Source organism: Anser cygnoides, chromosome 3 (assembly GCF_040182565.1).
Source record: "Anser cygnoides isolate HZ-2024a breed goose chromosome 3, Taihu_goose_T2T_genome, whole genome shotgun sequence".
NCBI classification, from domain to species: domain Eukaryota; kingdom Metazoa; phylum Chordata; class Aves; order Anseriformes; family Anatidae; genus Anser; species Anser cygnoides.
This window is the reverse complement of record NC_089875.1, coordinates 107,130,074-107,145,697: the sequence shown is the minus strand read 5'-3', so window position 1 is coordinate 107,145,697 and position 15,624 is coordinate 107,130,074. Positions and strand designations below refer to the sequence as shown.

Genomic DNA, 15,624 nt, shown 5'->3' with positions numbered 1-15,624 from the left:
CTCTGCAAACCCCTACCCAACGCCTGTCTCAGCTTGACCACATACCAGAGCAAAGCCTGGAGTATAAGTAGCACACTTTCTTTGCACCAACCATAAGGCAAAAGGTTCACCATTTTTTTTCTCCCGTAGCTTCCTTTTGACAATATCAGAGCAGTGGCAAAAACCCAAGTAGGATCAAAGCACATCGTATCATCTGCTCTCCCGCTATCCACACAACCAGTTACCCTGCTGTAGAAGGCAATTAGCATGTCTGACATGATTTGTTCCAGACTAATCCATGCTGACTGTTACTCATAAGCACCCAGAAGATGCTTAGGTAGGAAATAATTTATTAACTTCCAGGAAAATCCCGTGATAAAAATCAGGCTGCACTGTAATTCCATCTCCGCCTTTTTAAAAAATGCAGCACTGTATTTTTGCTTTCTCATAGTTATGGGAACCTCACAAATTCTCTTCAGGTCTTCAGAAATAGTCACCACGAAGAAATTGAAAAGCACTGAAGCCAAGCGGCCTGTTAAAATCAGGCTCTTTCCACAAATCATGAGAAAGAGACAACTGGCACGGCTGCGAGGTCAGAGCATCCTGCTGGACCAGGGGCCACCAGCCACCCTTTGGACGTGCCCTCTGGCCCCATCACTGGTGGTGCTGGTTGACCAGCCTCTACTTAAGACCCAACCCTCCTACACATGTCCTTCTAGCAGCTGGAGGATTATATTATATACAAACCCTTCCCTACGGGCTAGAGAATCTGGAAGGAAAAATAATAATAATAAACCTTATGTGAGTGCTTCTTAAATGGTTCTTTTCCTATTTTATGCCAGTATCTTCCCCTTTCTGTGCAGATGTTAACTCCATCAGTCTTCTGCTCACAGGAAGGAAGATCAGGACTTCACAAAAGTTTCTATTGCTCTTGAGATGGCCAGGCAGGCACTCACAAATGTTGCACGCTGGCAGCAATACGAGCATTTAAATGAAGAATTCTAGCTTCAACATCTTAGGAAGAAAACCTACTATCCCCATTTTTTACCAGAATGGATGTTAAAATCACTGCAAGCTGCTGACCCAATGAAACCCAATGGAAAGGCAACATAAGAACTGGACCAGGTCACTGGCAGAAGAGGAGACACAACCCAGAAGCACTTCTTATTTCTCTTCTGTGGTGCTGGTACAAAGTACCGTGCCTTCCCCCTGCATGTCACTTTCAACAGACCTTATGGAATAGTGCACCAAGACTGTTTGGCTGCATTTATATGTTCAAAAGAAATACCATTTTCCAGCCCTTACCTACATTTTTGCATTCCAAAGACTTCGGGGGGGGGAAAAAAAAAAAAAGGCTGCTTATAATCACCCAAAACCTTTGTTCCAGCCTGGTGGAGTAGAGGCTAACTGCCCAACACATGTTAATCTCTGTGTTAACAACACAAGAAGTATTTAAATCCACTGCCAATTAAAAGTAAGGTATAATTGAATTAGCAGAAGCAACTTATGGCAGAAATTCAATTACAAAGCAGAATTAAAGGAAGAGATGTCAGTAACTTTTGGAGGCTGGGCAGGAAGAGGCGAGTGCATCCATCTACTATTTTCAGAGCTGTCAGGAGAAAGCTTAAGGAGGAGGAGACACAGAATCACAGAATCACAGAGCGGTTTGGGTTGGAAGGGACCTTAAAGCCCATCTAATTCCAACCCCCTGCCATGGGCAGGGACACCTCCCACCACACCAGGCTGCCCAAAGCCCCATCCAGCCTGCAGTCATCCACCTGAGCCGTCTCCTGCAGTGCGCTCGGACTTGCCTTAGCTTGCACCAACACGGCTGTACACACCTTTTTTTTTCCTTTTGGCCTCAAGTTTCCAAGTTGAATTTGACCTTTTTCCTTTCCTTCATTTCTCAGACATTATATGCGGAGCAGGTTTCTTTCTACACAACAGAGAAGCCTCAAGTGTTGTGGGTACTTCTCCTCCTCTAATGGCCACCCTCTCACCCTGCTCGGTTGGAATTTCCCTTCGTTTCCCTCTGCCTGATGTTGTTCTTGATTAATCTCAGTGCCGATCGCTGACGGTGCCCACCCACACCTCCAAAGTTCAGCTTTCATAACTGCATTAAGAAAAATCAATACTGATATTAACGTTGCCCTGTTTGTGGACGGTGTCGCCTGCCTGCAAATAGCCATGGAAATAACCCCCGGCACTGTGCTGTTAGCAGTGCTCCCGTACTTACAATTTCTTTTTCAGCCGGAATCTGCTGTTTTATTAAAATGTGTTGCATTATTTTTCCTCTTTTTACAGTGTGAGGAAACTCTCAGAGGGCTCTATCCGCCAGGTTGCTTTGTTTTCTTTGACGCCCGTAGATCAAATAAGAGGAGTCAGTCACTTCCCCCTGTCTGTCGGAGGATTTTCGCTCCCCAGGCTCATTTCCAACCCACCTAAATCCTGGGGATCACTCACACTGCTCACAGTACTCACAGCTCCCAGCTGGCCTGCTGCAGGCTGATTCTCCTTGCCTCCTGGGCAGGTTTTGCAGCCCGTACCGAGCTCCAGGCTGCTACCGCTACAGATTTAGGCTCATTTAAAAGCTAATTCAGGAGTTCTCTCCAATATCCTGCCCTGACTGTGGTGCGGATATACCTCAGTCTGTATGTCCCCTGAGGGGCCGGTACTGCTCAGAGGAATTTCCGTTGTGTTTCAGCAGACTGAAGCGCCGTCCCTCCTTCCTCCGCTTCGGATGCTGCTACCGGCACCTCTCCCATCACCACTCCACCTAAGCTGTGTGCTTGCAACAGCCCCACAAGAGCACTACAATGGAAAATTGATATATGGAGACCCGGCAGCATCCCCTGGCGCACCGCAGGAGCGTATGGTTAAGTTGGAGGTTGAATTTCACTCCTTAAAGCCCAGCCACAAGCCCACCAGTCCTGGCACCAGAGAGGACATGGGTCCCATCCCTGTTTCAGCCTTCACCATGACCATACCACCAGTGCATCTCAACTTGCACACACCAACCTGGGTGCATACACCGAGGCAAACACCATCCCACAACCCAAAAATTCTCAGTGAAAGCTCCCCATGGTCACTGCGGCTGAGCACAGCTTTTCAGAAGGCGGATCCGAGCCAGACGGCAGGCAGAGCACGAAGGAAACCCCAAGCACCGCGTGCAGCAGGCAGCGGCAATGGGGAGGAGAACAAAACGTTCCTTGTGTGCTCTCCTCGTGCACCTACCGCCTGAGCAGGCCTGGCTTCCCAGGCTACTTTGATTTCTCATGCTGTAAAGCAGCCTGCATCTTCAGATGTCCACCTCCTGCTAGCTCCCTCCCTTCAGGCCTTCTCCCTCTGCGGATGATTTGGACAGCTTTCCAACCCACATTTGTGCCACCTGCAGCACCTTGCAGCATCACCGGTACCCACAGCTGCCCACGGAGCCATCCTGAGACTGCTTGGTGAACTTACAGTGGTGGGGTGAAAGCCAGGTGCACCTCTCAGCAGAGAAGGCAGACAAGAAACGTGAATGTTGTATCGCCAAAAACAACAGGGAAAGTGGGGCTGCTGGGCTTGGAGGTGTCATCTCTGCCCTGGCACGCTGCTTTGCTTGGGTTTCCTTTGGCATTCGGGTACACTGGGTGAGCCAACAAGCCCTGACAGCGTGGCAAGTTGTCTACCTGTGTGCTTAGATGCCAGCTCTCCAGGCGAGGACAGGACCCACCTCTCTGTCTGGAAGACCTTGCCTGCAGCTCGTGCTCCAACTCCAGCAGGAGCACCATGCCTCACTGTGAAACATCGCAGCTGGGAGCACAGCGGTCACAAAAGTCCTGTGAGGTGGCCCCATCCATCACCTTCATTTTTATTGTGAAGTTTTAATAGCCCAAGCCACCCAACCACGCTCCACTGCACGTCTGCTGTGCTGGAGTACTCTTAACAGCGCAGGCACTTCCCATATAAACCAAAAAGCTTGCACCTAAATTGGTAGAAAACGAGGTCTGGTGTGAGTTACTGTTGTTCCACCTCCAAAAAGCCACGCTCCGAGCATCCTCGAAGGTTTATTTATTGAACACAGCTGCGCTGGAGTGGTTAAAGCACGGGGTGAAGAACAGCCTGAAGTGTGCGCTGCAAGAATCTTATCTCCGGCTGATGCTATCGCAACACAAACAATTGCCCGTGCCAGGCTTGGAAGGACGACAGGGGAACCAAGGAAAACAGAAAGCCCATGCAAAGGGAAAACCTGCATGCCAACAGACTGCACAGCACCACAATAATCTCACCGGAGGCAGCTGCAATTCCCCTCGCTCAGAGGAGTTTTGCTCACTTCAACCAAAAGATGAAGATTGCATGTTTGTGTTAGGTGTCATATTTAGCTCGCTTACATCCTGCCAAGGTCAACGCTCACAAGTTGGCCACCAAGGATGACTGTACCCACTCCACAGCAATGAGGATGCCATACAAATACCTCTCCAAGTCATCGAGTAATCAGTATTTGCAGCCCTTAGCCCAGTTTCATGCAAGAAAAACTATTCAGCTTATTAAACACATCCTGAACTTGCTTTCCACACAAGCAACACAAAGGAAAGCACAACGGCATACGGAAGCTTTACAAATTCAAAGGCAAGGAAGGCTTTTTCAGGGCAGCACCAGAGCTAAGACTGGAAGCCAAGCTGGGTAAGTTGATGTTATCGTGTATTTGCTTCCCAAAGTAAGTTGTGTAAGTTCACAAACTGCACTCAATTCCCAGAGAAGCTGCGTGCATATAAAAGGAGGGAAGGAACGTATGGAAATTCTAATACTCTACTGCGACTAAACACATTGAATTTTATTAAATCTAATTTAAAGCGTCAGAACAAGATAAATTATTTGCAATTAAATATTTTTCTCTTTCTGAGCTGCAGAGTTTCTTTCCTTTCTTTTTTCCCCCCCAAAAAACACTACTGACAGATGCCACACACTGCCTGGTCGTGCTTGGACACAAGTGATCAGCCGACAACTAAAAAGGATGTAGGCAGCTGGGGACAGAACAGTGCCAACTATTCAATTATCTACCCTATTTCCTCTTTTCAACTTTTTCCCAATACAGTTAACAGAATTATGTCACTGCACATTCATTGCCCGGGAAGTTTATCTCCGTCTTCCCCTTTCAGTCTTGCTTTTCATTTGCATTTCCCTTCTTCACAGGATGCTCTAAACTAAACATTATATTCAAGTTACACTATACAGACTTGGGAGGAATGGAGAAAATAGGGGAGGTCATGGGAAGGGAGGTAGCTACTTAGCAAATCTTATTTTAGCAGACACACGGGGCACAGTGTCAACTGAGTTTTATTAAAGGAGATTGCAAATTTGCATCAGCTAAGATATTGGGTGAAGAGATGCAACGCAGCAGTAGTTGAAAGAGTTCAGAAAGTTTCCAAGCACTGAATGAAGCACAAATTTATTCAAAAAACAAATTACAATGATCGATGCTGTTATGGTACAGGTGTGGTGCTGCATATAACCTTAACCGCCTCTGCATACTCAGGCTATTTTATGCTACATAAAAATGCAGATTCCCTGCACTCTCCAGTTGTGGAATACGCAGCTGAGTTTAAATTGGGTTCATCACAAACTAGTGCTCCTGGACAGATCATTTGTTCATTTTAAAAATTATACATTCTTGCCTTTATAATTACAAGGGGAAAACCACCTTGAAAGCAAAGCAAAAACCAGAGGCACCGGTGGCTTGCTAACCCTCCAGAGAGCCAGAAAAGCAGCTTTAAGAACAGAACTTGCTGTACACTTCCATCATGGCCTTACAGACTGTAAAACATCAATGCGAGGATGAGGCCGAAGGGTTTCTCTGCTTGTCTGCTGCCCTCACCCCACGGCACACCTCGGCACAGGCTGTCCCACCTCCCGGTGCCTTGTTTGGGGACGTGGAGATGGGGCTCACGCAGCCGGGTGATGCCCTTCCCAAGAGCCATGGGGACATGAAGGTGACAGCACTGAAGTCCCCTATCTTTGCACTGGGGAGATTTGGTGTGATCCATGATTTGGTGGGATCTCACTGAGGGAGATTTGGTGGGAGCCATGACCTGCACGAAGCCTGGCACCTGATGGGAGACCACCTTGAAGTCTGTGCTTTGGGACGTGTCAACACTGCCGCTCTGGTTGGGTATTTTTTTCGCTGCATCCACTTCTGACTGATGTTCAGAAACCTTGTGGCCAAGCTCAGGTTTGAACTGAGCCTAACAGCAGGAAGCAGGAGCCTGCTGTCTCTCTGGCACAACGCTGACAGCGCGGTGAGCTTGGAAAAGTGACAGTGGAGGAGAGGGACCAGCACGGTCCCCAGCAGCACAAGGAGGAGAGCAATGCCGGGGCACAGGGTGATGGGAGGACTTGCTCCTTCTCCACCAGCTACAGCAGCAGCTCCTCCACACAGGGTAGTGGGGCCCTGGGCAGCTGGCATGGGATAAAAAGTGTGCAGTGGTAACAGATGGGTACCTCAGCCCTTCACATCCTGCATCACAGAATCATAGAACTATCCGTGTTAGAAAAGACCTTTAATTTCATCAAGTCAAACCATCAACCTGACCTACCGAGTCCCATCACTAAATCCTGTGCCACATCCATACATCTCTTGAGTACCTCCGGGCATGGGGACTCCACCACTTCCTCGCGCAGTCCCTTCCAATGCTTCACCACCCTCTCCATAAAGAAATTCTTATTAATGTCCAAACTAAACACCCCTGGTGCAACTTGAGACCATCTTGACAAGCTTCAACCAGAAGACACAGGCTTCTCACAAACACCATCATACACCCAGGTGGCAGCGAGCCCTGTGCCTGCTCCCGCAGGTTTTCTGGGAGGGAGACTCCCCAGGCAAAGGACAAGAGATGGAGAGCACAATCGCATGGAGAGCAAGGGGAACAGTGCTACCCTTGGAGATACTTAGAGGCCACTGATGCTTTATATTTCCATATAATGGCTGTTACGCCAGCACACACTCTGGTTAAATGCCCCCGAGGAGACATACTAACTAGGCCAGCCTATATGCATACAGCTCAACCTGCAGTAGAACAAGAATAGAACTTTTTGAAATGCTTTCGTGAACCCCTGGAGCAAGTAATGTGGAGCATTTTTGCGAGAAACGTGCCTCCCCACCATTTTGTCAGGAGAGTCCCCACCCCGTCAATTCCTGAGAACCCAACAGGACCACAACAGTCTTCAGCGATGGGCAGTCATCTCCTGCAAAGTCTCCTCTGCTCCTCCTGGCTGAGCAGTGAGAGACTCTTGGGATCAGAGATGCTCCTTCCCAAACAGGGAAAGAACTCGGCTGCTGGAAAGTGACCGGGCAGCTGTCGCTGGTTGCCACCTGAGCAGGAGGAGGAAGGCTCCCCAGGGGCACCAGCCTGACCACGCAAGCCAGCCCACAGCTCCTGGGCATCCCTGCAGCGATGAGATGGGGTCTGAGGGACAAATTCAAACTGGACAGCAGTCTTCCCTTACTTTGTGTATCGCCTGAGAGACGTGCAGCTCTTAGGAACAGCGTTAGGGCCACATTTAGGGACGAACGCCATTTTAAGATGCACGCCAATATCACAACAGAAAGTTGTGAGTGGAGTCTACAGAGCTCACTCTCATTTGCTTTCAGACCATCACCACAACTCCAATTACCCTCAGCTGGAATGAAACCCAATTTCCATTTAAAAATAAATAAGTAAAACCCCTCTGATCCACCTCCTGACAACCGCGGAGAGCCCCGGCCTGGCCCGGCCTGGTGCCGAGGAGCACGTCCTTCCTTCCGCGTGGGCCACCAAAGCTCTTGCCCATGCCCGACGGCCTGTGCACGGCTCCCCGTGGCCACCAAAGGCCCAGCCCTGGCCAGCCCCAGCTCGCCCACCACCGAGCAGCACCAGAGCCAACATGAACGAGTTGGCCAGCTGCAGAAGACCTTCCCACCTCGGTGGGTTTACTCCACATCAAGCCTAAGCCACGGGGAACGAGACTCCTCACTTTTGCCATGGGATTTGGGGAATTAAGGCTCCTTACGTACGCCTTGCAGTGCCAGCCTTGGTTTGTTACCCCTCCTCACTGCACTCCTCTGCTGGATGTAACCACCAAGGCCTTCCTGCACACAGACAGCAGAGAGGGTTGACACAGGCACATGCTCCTTCCCATTTACAGGGTGCTGGCTTTCGAGGACTGGTCACAAAAAGGTGACCGAAGTATCTGCATTTCCAACCCCTTTTTTATTTTGTGGAAGTGCTTTTTTTTTAAAATAAACCCCTACACAAAGGATCATCGGTTTTCTGGAAAGCTCCTCAGCATCCCTCTGAAGCAAACCTGACATGTATTAACTCAAGAGCGATAAAACTCAGCCCAGCAAAAATCAAAGCCGTGCCTAATCACCGAGAGCCTTTTATGCTGATTCCACTTTCTTCTTCCCTCTCCTCCGAGCAGCAACTGTAGCCATCTCTTCACAAGAGCATTACAAGGGCAGATACCAAGGAGAGGAAACTAAAACCAAGCGGTGGCACAAACAGAGGGGTATTAACCATTCCAGAAGACACTCAGACTGGGAGCTGGAGGCAACAGCAGGAGCAAAAGCCCCAGCTTGCTCCAGGCTGGCCCTGTGGCCACTCTGCAGGGAGGATTTGGAAACGAAGCTGCCTGCGATGCTGCCTGGCCAGGCAGCTCCTTCCAGGCGGCTGCTCCCAAGCCAGAGTTTTAAGCTGCTGAGTTCCCTTCAGCTCTGGTGAAGGGGATAAAGGGTTTTCCAGTGTCTTCTAATATATTTAACAGATGTTGCTTCTAGGCCCTTTCCGAAGCACCGTGAAGTGTGCTTGCTCTCTGCTTGCTTTCTTTCGAGCGCACATTTAATAATTAAGCTCCATGCGGCTGGCTGTGCGTGCACAATGTCCTCCCTGCTGACTCCCACTCCCCTCTCGCACGCACGCACTCAGCTCCTTCAATCAGCCCCAAACTGCTCCCCGGCCTCCAAGCTGAAGTTTGCTTCGCTCCCCCAGGATAAGCTTTCTTCTACGACATACAAAATGAGACCTTTCAAGAAACACCATTTACCTGCCAGAAAAAAAAAAAAAAAGCCTGGATAAATAGAAAAAGCAAAGGATGCCCTGCCAGTGCGAACTGCTCCGGCGGTGGCTAGCCGCAGCACGACCAGCAGCAGCAAGCTCTCTCCCTTCGCACAACGGGAGCGCTGCCAAGAAGAGAGAATCCTGCTCACAATGCCCTTTAGAAAAAAAAAATAGGGAAAAAAAGCCTGCCACCTCGGAGCAATGAAAAGCATCCATTCTGCGCAGACACGCCGGGCTGTGTGGGGCAGAGGTGAATTAGAAGCACGCCTCGCAGCACCCCCGTGCCGTCCGCTCCTGGTCCCCAGCTGGCTTTTTTTCCTCACCCTCCTCCCACCTCTGCCACCCCCATCTATGCTAAAATGACTTTGCAGGAGCCACGTGCTGACTTCCAAGCATCAGCAAGACGTATTTCCTCAGCCCATGCCCAAGCTACACTATCCATCACAGTCAAAAGCAATGCTCGTAATTCCTTCAGAACACGAGTGTTTGGCATTTGCACAAGAGCACACACGTACTCACTCCCTCTCCCCCGGCATTCACTACAAAATGTTTCCTGCACTTCCACTGGTGGGAATTATGTTCCCGATGCTGGCATGCTGCATGGCTGGGGAATCAAAAACAAACACTTTTGCCACTCTGACTAGTACACGGGTTAGATAAACACATTGTCTGAAACAAAAACACAATCAAATTGCAAAAGCAGATGCCTGTGTTCGGCCGTGGCTCCTGGCACACCCATCAGGATCTCGGTATGCTTCATTTCCAGCAAGCATCTCCGTAGGTGCAAACCATGCTGCTGATATTCAGCCTCCCACCCTCGAAGTCTCCAGACGTCCCTGTCACCCAGATCCGGTGTTCTCCAACACGGACAGAGTTTTGAAGGCTTGCCATCAACCTCAAACACCTTTCTGAAGATGTTAAGACGACAGCAACCAAAATACTGGCAAGTGTCCATTTATCTGGCTGCACCATTTCCCATTCAGCCAGCCTTATCCCCTTTGGAAAGACTGGGCAGAAAAGAGGGCCTCCTAAAATTGTATTTGTAAAAATCACCCCAAAAAATCAAAGGTCTCAAAAGATGGCATATTAACTGTATGCTACTACAGCTCATCTAAGTTTTGGTCCTGCTTTTTTCCCCGGACAGATTTGAAGTAGACTATGTTGCTCAAAATAAGTAGTGCGATCATCGGGAAAAACGATTGAGTGTACAAGAGAAGAGAAAAGTCGACCAGGTTGTAGCTGGCATCCTTTGCACAAAATATTGCCAATGCAGGTTTTCTCAACGAACAGAAACCACCAAGGAGAATTCATTAAACTCCTTGCTTCTTTCTTTGACTTTAAAAAGAAACACCCCTCCCGGGCGTGTGGATTGAATAGCCACAAAGCACCATTTGCCAGCTCTTCCGCCCTGGTTATCCCCGCGTACCTACAAACCCACTACGCTAATTACAAGCAGCATTTCTTACTGATAATGGCGTATTTCATGCAACGCGGTCCAGGAGAAGTGCAATATTTCTCAGATTACGAGCTGGATCCGGCCTCTCGGCTCCTGCCTTCTAATTCCAGCATGGACAAGGCAAGGGAATGCATAATTCATCGCGTGGTGGATCCTACAGGTCTCCAAGTCATTGACACTGAACTTCCAGAAAGCTAACGCTTCCGGGAGATTCGGCTGAAGAATTTAGTCTCCTCACTGCTAAAAGAAGCAGGAGCTCCTTCGTGGAGTATTTGGCCCCATTGTTTAAAGATTCATGATGACTTTGCCACTGGAGCGTGACAATAGGCAGATATTTATCTGGGAAAGTCAAGAAATGCAGAAATCAATGAGTTAATTAGTAGGTTAGCAGAACACAACCGACCCGTGAAGGCTTTTATTCACCAAAAGGCTGATAAGGTGAAGATAATTGTTTGCATTTGTTATACTCTCGGGGCTGGTAGAGGATTATTGGAACGACGGAAATTTCAGACATTGATTTAAAACATTTTCTGCTCATTAAAGCTAAAACCCAACGATTTCGCAAGAGCAAATCCTCCCGAAACCAATGGCGTAGGATCCCACACAATACAGTCAACATGAGCTACGATAAATCACCTCTTGCCAACAGAAATTAACTTCGGTTTGAGTTAAGCCCCACGAAGATACTCAAGTTGGGCACTGGAACTATTTTCTAACACAGACAGTGAACGCAGAAACGGGTCCCACACACAAACACTATGGGAAGCATACTAGGAAGAAGAGAAAAAAACATATTAAAAAAAAGAAGTCTGTTTTTCTTAAATTCACTGGAAAACATATTGCATTTGTTACTGGTTCTGACCTAAGAGTCATGTCTGAAGGGAAGACCAGCCGCTCTGCAAGAGTGAGCGATCCTCTTCCCGTGAGTATCAGTGCATCTCGCACGCACAGACAGCACAACCTCATTCCTTAAAGCCTCATGTCACTACAAGCAAGAAAAGAAGCCTATAATATAGAATTTTAAATTAGATCGCCCACTTGGTCTACCAGCATTCCTGTCTCACTCGAGGCAACGCAATCAGCACTGAAAAGAGTATTGTCTTGCTTGGAAAACACACAATCATGCTGCGTGAACACTTTTAATCGCAACCACTTCTAATCACAGATCGCATGCTTTTTTTTTTTCCTTTTTATAGAGTCGTGCCCCTGAATTTGGGCAGCAGGAGCTGCCCGATGCCGAGCTGCCTGCCCTGACAGCCCGAGCAGAGATGCTCCTCTAGGCTGACAAGTGACGAGCATCCAGCTGTAGCAGTGAATCCCCCCCGCTACAGCTGGACGAATTCTTCCCAGCGCTGCCTCCATCGCCTCCCCGAACAGACGAAGCCGTGCCAACAAAAAGCACTTTTTTGGCTGGCACAGCTGACACCAGAGCAGAGCTGCTGCCAGCATTGCGACACCCGTCCTATAGTGGCACCCCCCCCCCCCCGGGTTTCCTACAGTTATACGCAGAGACCAACATTGCATTTAGGGCAAAAACAAAGAGAAGAAAACAGGTGGCGCAAAGAGGCAACGGGCTGGCCGGTATCTCTCCATCTAACCTCAGCGAAGCTGTGGATGGATTACCTCCCTTTTTTCCGAGCCTCACAGCTCGGGGTGGAACCAAAGGCAGCCAGCTGCTGTCGGACCCTCTCCCTCGATGGGCTCCCGAGGAGGAGCGGAGGCAGGAGGAGGGAGGTGCGATGCGGTCCCCGACCCCACCGTGGGATGCACGGCACCGAGCTGGGCTCCCCACCCAGAGCAGTGCTTTCAGGGTAACCGTCACGTCCCCAGGGCTTCGTCTCAGGCAAGAGGAGCCCTGGAACCCGCAGCCAACAGCAAACGGCTCCGAATGGGAAAACTGCAGAATATTTTGGGGGGGGGGAATAATTGCTTCCTCCCTTGTTTTCCCCGCAGAGAAAACTCCACGTCCCTACCGCGCTTCCATTTGTGAATGGGACTACGGCATAACGTTCGGTTCCAGCGCTCACCTCTAAGTATCACTGCAGGAAAAAAAAAAAAAAAGGGAATTTGCCATAAAGGAGCAGATTATCCAGCTGCCAGCAGGAGACACGGAGCTACCGAGCAGCCAGCTGCTCTCCCCGGCAGACCTTTCATTTCGGATGCTGCGTTAGGCAACCTTTTTTTTTTCCCCCAAACCCCGCAGAAACTTATCCGAGCATGAAGTCGCTCGCAAATCCTTGCGGGTGCAGAGCCCGTCCAGGGCAGGGGGGGGCACTGGGGTGACCCCGGCCCCCCCCAGCCGGCCTCCATCTCCCCGGGGAGCAGGCAGCGAGCCCCGGAGCCTCTTCCCCGGAGGCCGGAGGGCTTTTATTTCGAGAGGGGCCGCTCGAGGAGGTGGCAAATAGGAAGTCCGGATTTCAGGGAGTTGACTCAGAAGCGCCCTGCGAGGCTCGGCCGGCGGGAACTTCGCCGGGTGAACCATTAACCCGCCGCCGCAGCCAGCCCCGCAGCCTCCCCCCAGCGCTGCGGGAGGGGCCGCGGACACACGGACGGACACACACGGACGGACACACACGGACGGACCCACGGACGGACACACCGACACCCTCCCGGCCCCTCCGCGGGGCTGCCGCCAGCCGGGCGCTGCCACCGGGGGATGGGGGCGTGAGGAAAGCGGGACCCAAATCCCCCGAATCTCCCTCCCTTTTCCCCCCAAATCCATCCACACCCCCCCCCCCCCGCCCAAACCCACCCCTGCCTTACCCGGGGGTCCCCCCTCGGCGGCTGCCGGCGAGCTCCTCCCGGGCGAGCCGCACGCCTGCGGAGCGGCGGCGAGGAAAAAGAGGAAATGAGCGGGAGGCGCTCGGCGGGGAGGGACGGAGGAGGAGGAGGAGGAGGAGGAGGAGGAGGGACGGGGAGGAAGGAGCCGCCGCCGAGGGACCGCCAGGAGCCAGCCACGGGGCTCCGCTCCCCGCCGGGGCAGCGGCTCGGCAGCGCCGGGGGCGGAGCGCGCTGGGCCCCGCGGGGCCGCCCGCCCGCGGCCGCCGCCATTTGGGGCCGCCCCCCCCGGGCAGGAAGTGCGGGGCCGGCACCGCACCGCGGGGAGCTGCGGGAGGGGCCGCGGCTGGGAGAAAGTTTGGGTGGTTTTCCCCTGTCTTTCTCTTTCCTTCTTCTTTCCTTTCCCTGCACTTCATTTTTTTCCCCTTTTCTTTCCCTCTTTTTTCCTCCTTCTTTCCTTCTTCTTTTCCCCTTTCCTTTTAGTTTCCTTCGTTTTTCCCTCTTTTTCTTTTTCTTTTTCTTTTTCTTTTTCTTTTTCTTTTTCTTTTTCTTTTTCTTTTTCTTTTTCTTTTTCTTTTTCTTTTTCTTTTTCTTTTTCTTTTTCTTTTTCTTTTTCTTTTTCTTTTTCTTTTTCTTTTTCTTTTTCTTTTTCTTTTTCTTTTTCTTTTTCTTTTTCTTTTTCTTTTTCTTTTTCTTTTTCTTTTTCTTTTTCTTTTTTTTCTTTTTCTTTTTCTCCTTTCCTTCCCTTCCCTTCCCTTCCCTTCCCTTCCCTTCCCTTCCCTTCCCTTCCCTTCCCTTCCCATCCCATCCCATCCCATCCCATCCCATCCCCTATTTTTAACCCCCAAACAAACAAACAGCCACCCCACCATGGCACCATCTCGCACTAGGCCCTACACTCCATAACACCAAGTTTTGTGGAGGGGAGGAAAGCGAGGGCCACAGCCCCACACCACACACCTCACTGCCAAGCAGGCGATGCTGGCATGCACCCGTGCCACCCAAAGTGTCCCCCGTGTCCCAGCTGTACCCCCAAAAGGCCGGTGGCCTTGCAGGTGAATGTGGTACAGGTGACAGTGGAGGCAGTGGATGGGGTTTCTGCCACCCGGCCAGAGGCAGGCGCCGAGCTTGCGGCAGACCCCATGGCAAAATGGAGGGGATTTAGGGACTGATGCTAATCTGCTTCCCGAGGGAGGTGACTGCTCAGAAATAAGGCCTGCAGAGCAGACAAAGGAATGAATCCTCCCGTTAGGATTTTTTTTCTTTTCTCCCCAGCTCCTGCCCAGCGCATTTTCAAGTCAGAAACGTATGGAGAATGTAATGCAGTTGCCAGTGTGCCTTATCAGTAGCTCTCACTCTGCCTGCCTGTACGGGAGACTAAGTGAGCACGTTCGGTGCAGTCGCAAGATAAGAACCAAACAGAGCTGAAATCAAGGCCACAACGGGAAAAAAAAGAAAAAGAAAAAAAAAAAAGATATTTAGAGATTTTTAGAGATTTTAGCAACAAACCTTGGGAGGCAAGGGGGGGAACAAAGACAAAAAAGCCCACCACCACCAAACCAGCAGGTTTTCAAAGCTTATCTCTGCACTAAATCCAGCAGATTTTTTTTAAGGACAGGAAAAAATGAAAACACCTTTCACACCTACTGCAAAGCTGGGATACATTGAAATTATTGATGCAAAGCTGGAAATGTTACTAAACAATAACCCTTTTCTCCACCCCCTTTCAGAATAGTTCAACCATTTTGCCAGCTTAAAATAAATAAATAAATAAATAAAATAAGAGTAATAAAAGTCAGCCCAAGGCAAAAAACAAGCTCGGAAACTGAGGAACCTGCACGGTTAAACCAGAAGCGACTTGAATGGGAAGGCACAGTGGAAAACTGTGCGCAAGCACCGCCACTGCCAGCCTCACGTGCTTGAAGCCCGCTTCTCCTGGCAGGAGATGATTTGGGGTGAGCAACCCTCTCGATTTCCCTGCCAGCCCTTGGGTGACACAGGTGACGGCAGCAGCCTTGCCCAGCAAATACCTGCTTGAGGCCTCCGCCGAGATTTACAGCTCTCAGGGCCCCGTGCCCATGCTAGGAGAACTGGGGACGTTTTATAGTCAGTGGGTAATTACTTCGAGAAGTGCCCAAGCTGCTCAGCCCAATACAAAACTCATCTCTTCGAGCTGTCTAGCATTCAGCATCCTATGCTGTGATTAGTCAGAGAAGTATTTAAAATAATTTTGGATTCAGCTATTCCTAAGGAGCACACAACAAGAACCAAACAAGGCATTACCATCAGTTACACACAGCTTCTGTTTTCAAGAACTGCACCCTTCCAGTTGTGACC

At 50.2% G+C, this 15,624-nt stretch overlaps 1 protein-coding gene across 3 annotated transcripts in view; it reads right to left on the bottom strand.

Moving 5' to 3' along the window:
• Window positions 1-13,496, bottom strand: part of HPCAL1 (hippocalcin like 1) — a 57,221-nt gene extending 43,725 nt beyond the window's left edge. Inside the window, exon 1 of one of the 3 annotated variants that reach the window (XM_066994931.1) lies at window positions 13,273-13,496. The gene's annotated coding sequence lies outside the window, so the exon portion shown is untranslated. The remainder of the gene's footprint in view (window positions 1-13,272) is intronic. The other 2 variants (XM_066994929.1, XM_066994928.1) reach the window with 2 other exon arrangements.
• Window positions 13,497-15,624: the final 2,128 nt, after the last annotated feature.